We start from the raw sequence: 6379 nt of genomic DNA on the forward strand, positions 1-6379 counted from the left end.
GCTGGTAAGGATGGGCTCCAAGTTCTGCCAAAGCCCTGTTCCCAATTGGTACAGGCCATAAGACCATAAGACCATAAGACATAGGAGCGGAAGTAAGGCCATTCGGCCCATCGAGTCCACTCCACCATTCAATCATGGTTGATTTCAACTCCATTTACCCGCTCTCTCCCCATAGCCCTTAATTCCTCGAGAAATCAAGAATTTATCAATTTCTGTCTTGAAGACGCTCAACGTCTCGGCCTCCACAGCCCTCTGTGGCAATGAATTCCACAGACCCACCACTCTCTGGCTGAAGAAATTTCTCCTCATCTCTGTTCTAAAGTGACTCCCTTTTATTCTAAGGCTGTGCCCCCGCGTCCTAGTCTCCCCTGTTAATGGAAACAACTTCCCTACGTCCATCCTATCTAAGCCGTTCATTATCTTGTAAGTTTCTATCAGATCTCCCCTCAACCTCCTAAACTCCAATGAATATAATCCCACGATCCTCAGACGTTCATCGTATGTCAGGCCTACCATTCCTGGGATCATCCGTGTGAATCTCCGCTGGACCCGCTCCAGTGCCAGTATGTCCTTCCTGAGGTGTGGGGCCCAAAATTGCTCACAGTACTCCAAATGGGGCCTAACCAGTGCTTTATAAAGCCTCAGAAGTACATCCCTGCTTTTGTATTCCAAAGGCCACTTCCACCCTCCTTGGCATTGTACATAGCCTGTCCAGCAGGCTTGCCAATGCACCAAATATTTAATTGTGTGTAACGAGGGGTGGCATAGTGGCATAGTGGCTAGCACTGCTGCCTCACAGCGCCAGGGAACCGGGTTCTATTCCCGGCTTGGGTCACTGTCTGTGTGGAGTCTGCACGTTCTCCCCGTGTCTTCTTGGGTTTCCTCCAGGTGCTCCGGTTTCGTCCCACTGTCTGAAAAACATGCTGGTTAAGCGCATAGGTCATGCTAAACGTCTCCCGCAGTGTACCCAAACATGTGCCAGAGTGTGGCGGCTAGGGGATTTTCACAGTAACTTTATTGCAGAGTTAATGTAAGCCGACTGTGACGCTAATAAACAAACTTTATCAGCCTTCTTCCCTGTGTAGGCCGCACTGTCGACGTCCTAATCTGAATTCTCTGCAGCAAAGCTTATGTGCAATCTTGCCCTCTGGGGAGCTGGCACCTGAGCTACCCTTGCCCCCTGCCCTGGCTGCAGGCCACTCCTCATTGATGTTTCACCACATGCATATCCCATCTCGAACTATCATTTAAATTACAGTCAGTAGCTGGAGGCTGTGAGTGTGAAATTGAATGATGATGTTTCATCATTATCGCTGTCTTCTTGCTCTTTGACCATTGCTTGGTCAGGGTGGCATTTCTTTGGTGCCTGAAAGGAAAAAAGATACTGAAGACGTGACCCAATCAAGCCTCTGCTGTTTCGCCATATTTTCCACCAATCTTGTGCTTAGGTTACGACAAGATGTGGAACCCTCAAGGGGATGCTATTTGTAGCTACTAAGATTGTGATCCATGCAAAATGTATCCAATGTTAGTCTTTGATGTATAGAATTACTGGTTGGCTTATTTGTCAAGTCCACAGCTTGCTAATTTTCTCCCAGGGTGGTAATGCATTATGCCTGTGATTAACCGATGATGTGACTGTGTGATAATCACACCAAAAGTAGGGTTTAAACCAAAATAAACACCCCATTAAATACTGAGGAACTGGTAACATTACCACAAAAAGGACAATTAGACTGCTTTGTTGAATCACATATATTTTTGTACATGAGGGGGAAGACAGATGACTTTGCCATTCAGAGTATTTCCAAATAAATAATTCTATGCAAGTTTTTATTTGTTTATGCTGTTTGAACATCCCAATTAATTCTGATTTGTCTCCTCGAAAACACCCATCTTCGGTTATGGACTATAAAACGACATGAAGAAATCATTTAATTTTACGTGGTATGGAAGAATTAAGGAATAACTATACTCAATCTGTATGAAGAACAGATCCTTTAACAGATTGTATGTGAACTGATTGAATGCTTTAAGGAAATAAGTGACACGCAAGGCTGATTGTAAAATGTGCACATCACTCCATATTTGGGAAATTTCATGATGTCAGTATAAGGAGCCAAACACATCCGTGCTATTTCCATGTCCTCATATGGACATGTTTAGCATTGCAAACTGCAAGTGAGCTGCTGGATGGAATAAACTTTCTACAATGCAAATGTCAGTCATGAAAATGTTCCAAAACCAGTTATATTTGATAGTGAATAGGTCTCTGACTGTTTGCACAGGTTTCACAGTAATATTGGTTAACATAGAATCATAGAATGCCTACAGTACAGAAGAACGCCATTCGGCCCATCGAGTCTGCACCAACCACAATCCCACCTGGGCCCTATTCCCGTAACCCCATGTATTTACCCTGCTAATTCCCTCTGACACTAGGGTCAATTTAGCATGGCCAATCGACCTAACCTGCACATCTTTGGACTGTGGGAGGAAACCGGAGCACCCGGAGGAAACCCATGCAGACACGAGGAGAATGTGCAAACTCCACACAGACAGTGACCCGAGGCTGGAATTGAACCCAGGTCCTTGGCACTGTGAGTCAGCAGTGCTAACCATTGAATCTCAGGCCCCCCATGCCAAGCAATCACAACACCATGCCCATCCATCAACTATAAGCTGTATTGAACTAATGCACCCTGTGGTTACAGTCGGGTGTGTTTTACAAAAATGAATAACTTTCTGCTTTCTTTAAAAAATCTCTTTTTTACTACTGTCCAATAGAAGTGTCAATCATTGAGACCCTCTGAAATGTCAAGGATAAGAGCATTAGAACACAAGAAATAGGATCAAGGGTAGACCATATGGTCCATCGAGCCTGCTCTGCCATTCAATATGATCATTGCTAATCTTGGGCTTCAAGTCCATTTTCCCAGTGTTTTAGTACTTTAATGAATATTTGGGCTCTCAGCCAAGAATGCTTAATGATATTTGGCTGAGAGATCAGAAATCCATTAGCCTGTTGAAACATCTGAGCCCCAAGGAAAATATGGTTTCATTGACAGCTCTGGCGCTCTGATCTATGCAGTCAATTTCATCATTAATATCGCCTTCCACTTGGACATCATACAGCTACCTGTATCTGACAAAGACAACTGAACATCTCAACATCAATGCTACCTGATGGGACTTGAAACATTGCCAAGGTCCCTTTGTTCCACATAACTTCCTAGTGTCCTATCATACATTGAGTACTTTCTTATCAAATTACCCCTTCTAAAGTGTATCACTTCACACTTTTCAGGGTTAAATTCCATCTGCTACTTATCTGCCGATTTGACCATTCCGTCTATATCTTCTTGTAGCCCAAGACATCCGGCCTCACTGTTAACCACCTGTCCAATCTTTGTGTCATCCACAAACTTATTAATCCTACCCCCCCAAATAGTCATCAATATCATTTATATAAATGATGAATAATAGGGGGCCCAATGCAGATCCCTGTGGTACGCCACTGGACACTGGCTTCCAGTCACTAAAGCAGCCTTCTGTCATCACCTTCTGTCTCCTACAACTGAGCCAATTTTGAACACGCTCAATTACCCTGTATCCCATGTAAATTTATCTTCTTTATAAGTCTCCTATGTGGGACCTAGGCTTTGCTGAAATCCATAGAAACTACATCTACTGCACTACCTTCGTCTACACACCTAGTCACCGCTTCAAAAAATGCAGTCAAACTTGTTAGGCATGAGCTCCCTCTGATGAAGCCATGCTGACTATCCCTGATCAAGATTTGCCTGTCCAAGTGGAGATAGATGCTCTCCTTCAGAAGTTTCTCTAATTGTTTCCCTACCATTAATGTGAGACTCACTGGTCTGTAGTTCCCTGGATAATCTCTACAACCCTTCTTAAATAGCAGAACCACATATATCCCAATATACATGTGAGACCACTCCAATTAAATATAGATCCTCCTTAAAGAAGGTGGTGATGTGATGTGGTTTGGCCACCAGTGAGCCATGACTGACACATGTGTGATCCTACAGGACACCAAGCTCTTAATCCTAGTCTTAATTACCTTGCTGCAGACAGGCCTTAGATTTCTCCAGAGCAAAATGGGAAATCGGTCCAGTCATTATCAGAAAGCATGCACCCAACTCCTATTAATAGCTTTAGATCAACATTGGCACAGGTTTGGGAACAGCCCGCCCACCCTCTCAGGCACAGATGGTTTGTAGCATGAGAGAAGAAATAGAAAACAAATGCTCATTTGAATCTGTCACTTTTATACCTGATGGGCCCTCATATTTAATGAGCTAGACGAGATGTTGACATACTTTGTGCCTCTCCCTAATACTCCTTAAGCTCCTCTAAAATGTCCTTTTATAACGTTTATCACAAATATTTATACAGAGTGCAACAAATCAACCTGAGTTGATTTGTTGCACTCAATAATTCTGGCATAATTTGAAATGCAACCAACTTTCATCCATAGACAAATTTGTCGCCTGGGGAAAGATAAAAAAATCAAACGATATGTTAATGAGCAATGTTGCATTCAACATGCGTCAGCGATTTTCCTTTGCAAATGCCAAGCTCACGCCCCCAAAATTATATATTTAGAAGACCAAGCTTAACGTTCAGGCTTAACATCACCGAGTGTCGTCTGCATGGATTCAGAATGCCTTCATCCTATCGTCCTCCTGGTCCTAACTGAGCTGTCATGAGTCCAATGCTCAGTCCCAGAGGAGCAAGGAATGTTTTACAGTTCACTTGCCATCAGCAACGATAGCAGAAAACTAACAATGAAATATGGGAAACAGCAGCGGGAATGTGTGAGGAACCATTTTGTTCCTCAGCCTATCTGCCTGCAGGGGCAGAAGCTAGAAAGTATCTAATTTGGGTCAGTTGAGGCACTTGTGAATGAACTTTGGGTTATGATTTTAGTTCATAATAATTACTCTGACTGTGAAAAGTAAAATTATTCAGAGATTTATTCACCATTGGACTGGCTTGTCTCTCTTAACATACTTTTCCTGCTTTCTTCCCCATCATCCATCTACATCTACTCACCTGTCCTGTACCTATGTACATGTCTATATAATCATGTTTCATTCATGGCCTTTTCCAGCCTCGATTGAATTCACATCGACCTCTGGCATTCGGCGGTTACTCTGTTCTCTCTCAGATGGATAAGAACAAGTATGAAATGTGACATGTGGAGTAAACTCATCAGTTTGACTGAGTGATGAGAATTAACCAGGCTAGGATCCCGACATGCCGATCACTACACTTATTATTTCAAGAAATGTGGTTGTAACCTATCAGAATCATTTTTTTATTTCATTTTTGCAGGTTTTTCAGAAGAGATACACAAGGTCACTGATGACAGGAAATGTGGTCTCAAATTGTGTAGATTACTTTGACATTCAGAATTCATCAGTTCCAACCGCCCCACTACTCACAACCTCAGTTAATTGTGCACTATATTCCAATAACAAAAATCTGTGAAACTTAGATGAAATATTCTGATCAGAAATTCGCTGTACTTTTTATTTATCGGTTCACAGTACATGGACAGCGCTTGCAAGAGCAACATTTATTGTCATTGATTGAGAAGGTGGTGATGAGCTGTTCTAGTCTATGTGATGTAGGTACATCCATAGAGCTGTTAGGCAGGGAATTCCAGGAATTTTTAAAAATTATTAAATTGATGTGAGGTTCTCTGGCTAGGATAGCATTCTTTGCCCATCTCTAATTGCCCTTGAGAAGGAGGTGAGCTTCTTGATCCACTGTAGCCCATATGGTGTAGGTACATCCACAGTGCTGTTAGAGATGGGGTTTCAGGATTTTGATCCACCTACAGTGAGGGAATGGTGATATATTTTCAAATCAGGATGGTGAATGCTAAAATGCATTTTGTAGATGGTACACAGTCACTGATGGTGGAGGGGCTGAATGCTTAAGGTAGTGACTGGAGTGCTAATAAGGCAGGTCGCTTTGTCCTGGATTCATTCATGGGATGTGGGCACAGCTGGCTAGGCCAGCATTTTGTTTCCCTAATTTCCGTTGAGAAGGTAATGGTGAGCCCCCTTCTTAAACCCATGTAGTCCATGTGGTGTGGGTACACCCACAATGCTGATAGGAAGGGAGTTCCAGTATTTTGACTCAGTCACAGTGAAGGAATGGTGATGTAGTTTTAAGTCAGGATAGTGAATGACTTGAAGCGGAACCTCGAGGTGGTGGTGTTTCCAGGCATCTGCTGCTCTTGTTCTTCCAGGTGGTAGAGCTTGCGGTTTGGGATGTACTGTTGAAGGAGTTTTGGTGAATATTTGGTCAGTATTTATATGGCTCAGTGTTCCACTGGAGCAAG

Source organism: Mustelus asterias, chromosome 25 (assembly GCF_964213995.1).
Source record: "Mustelus asterias chromosome 25, sMusAst1.hap1.1, whole genome shotgun sequence".
Taxonomy (NCBI): domain Eukaryota; kingdom Metazoa; phylum Chordata; class Chondrichthyes; order Carcharhiniformes; family Triakidae; genus Mustelus; species Mustelus asterias.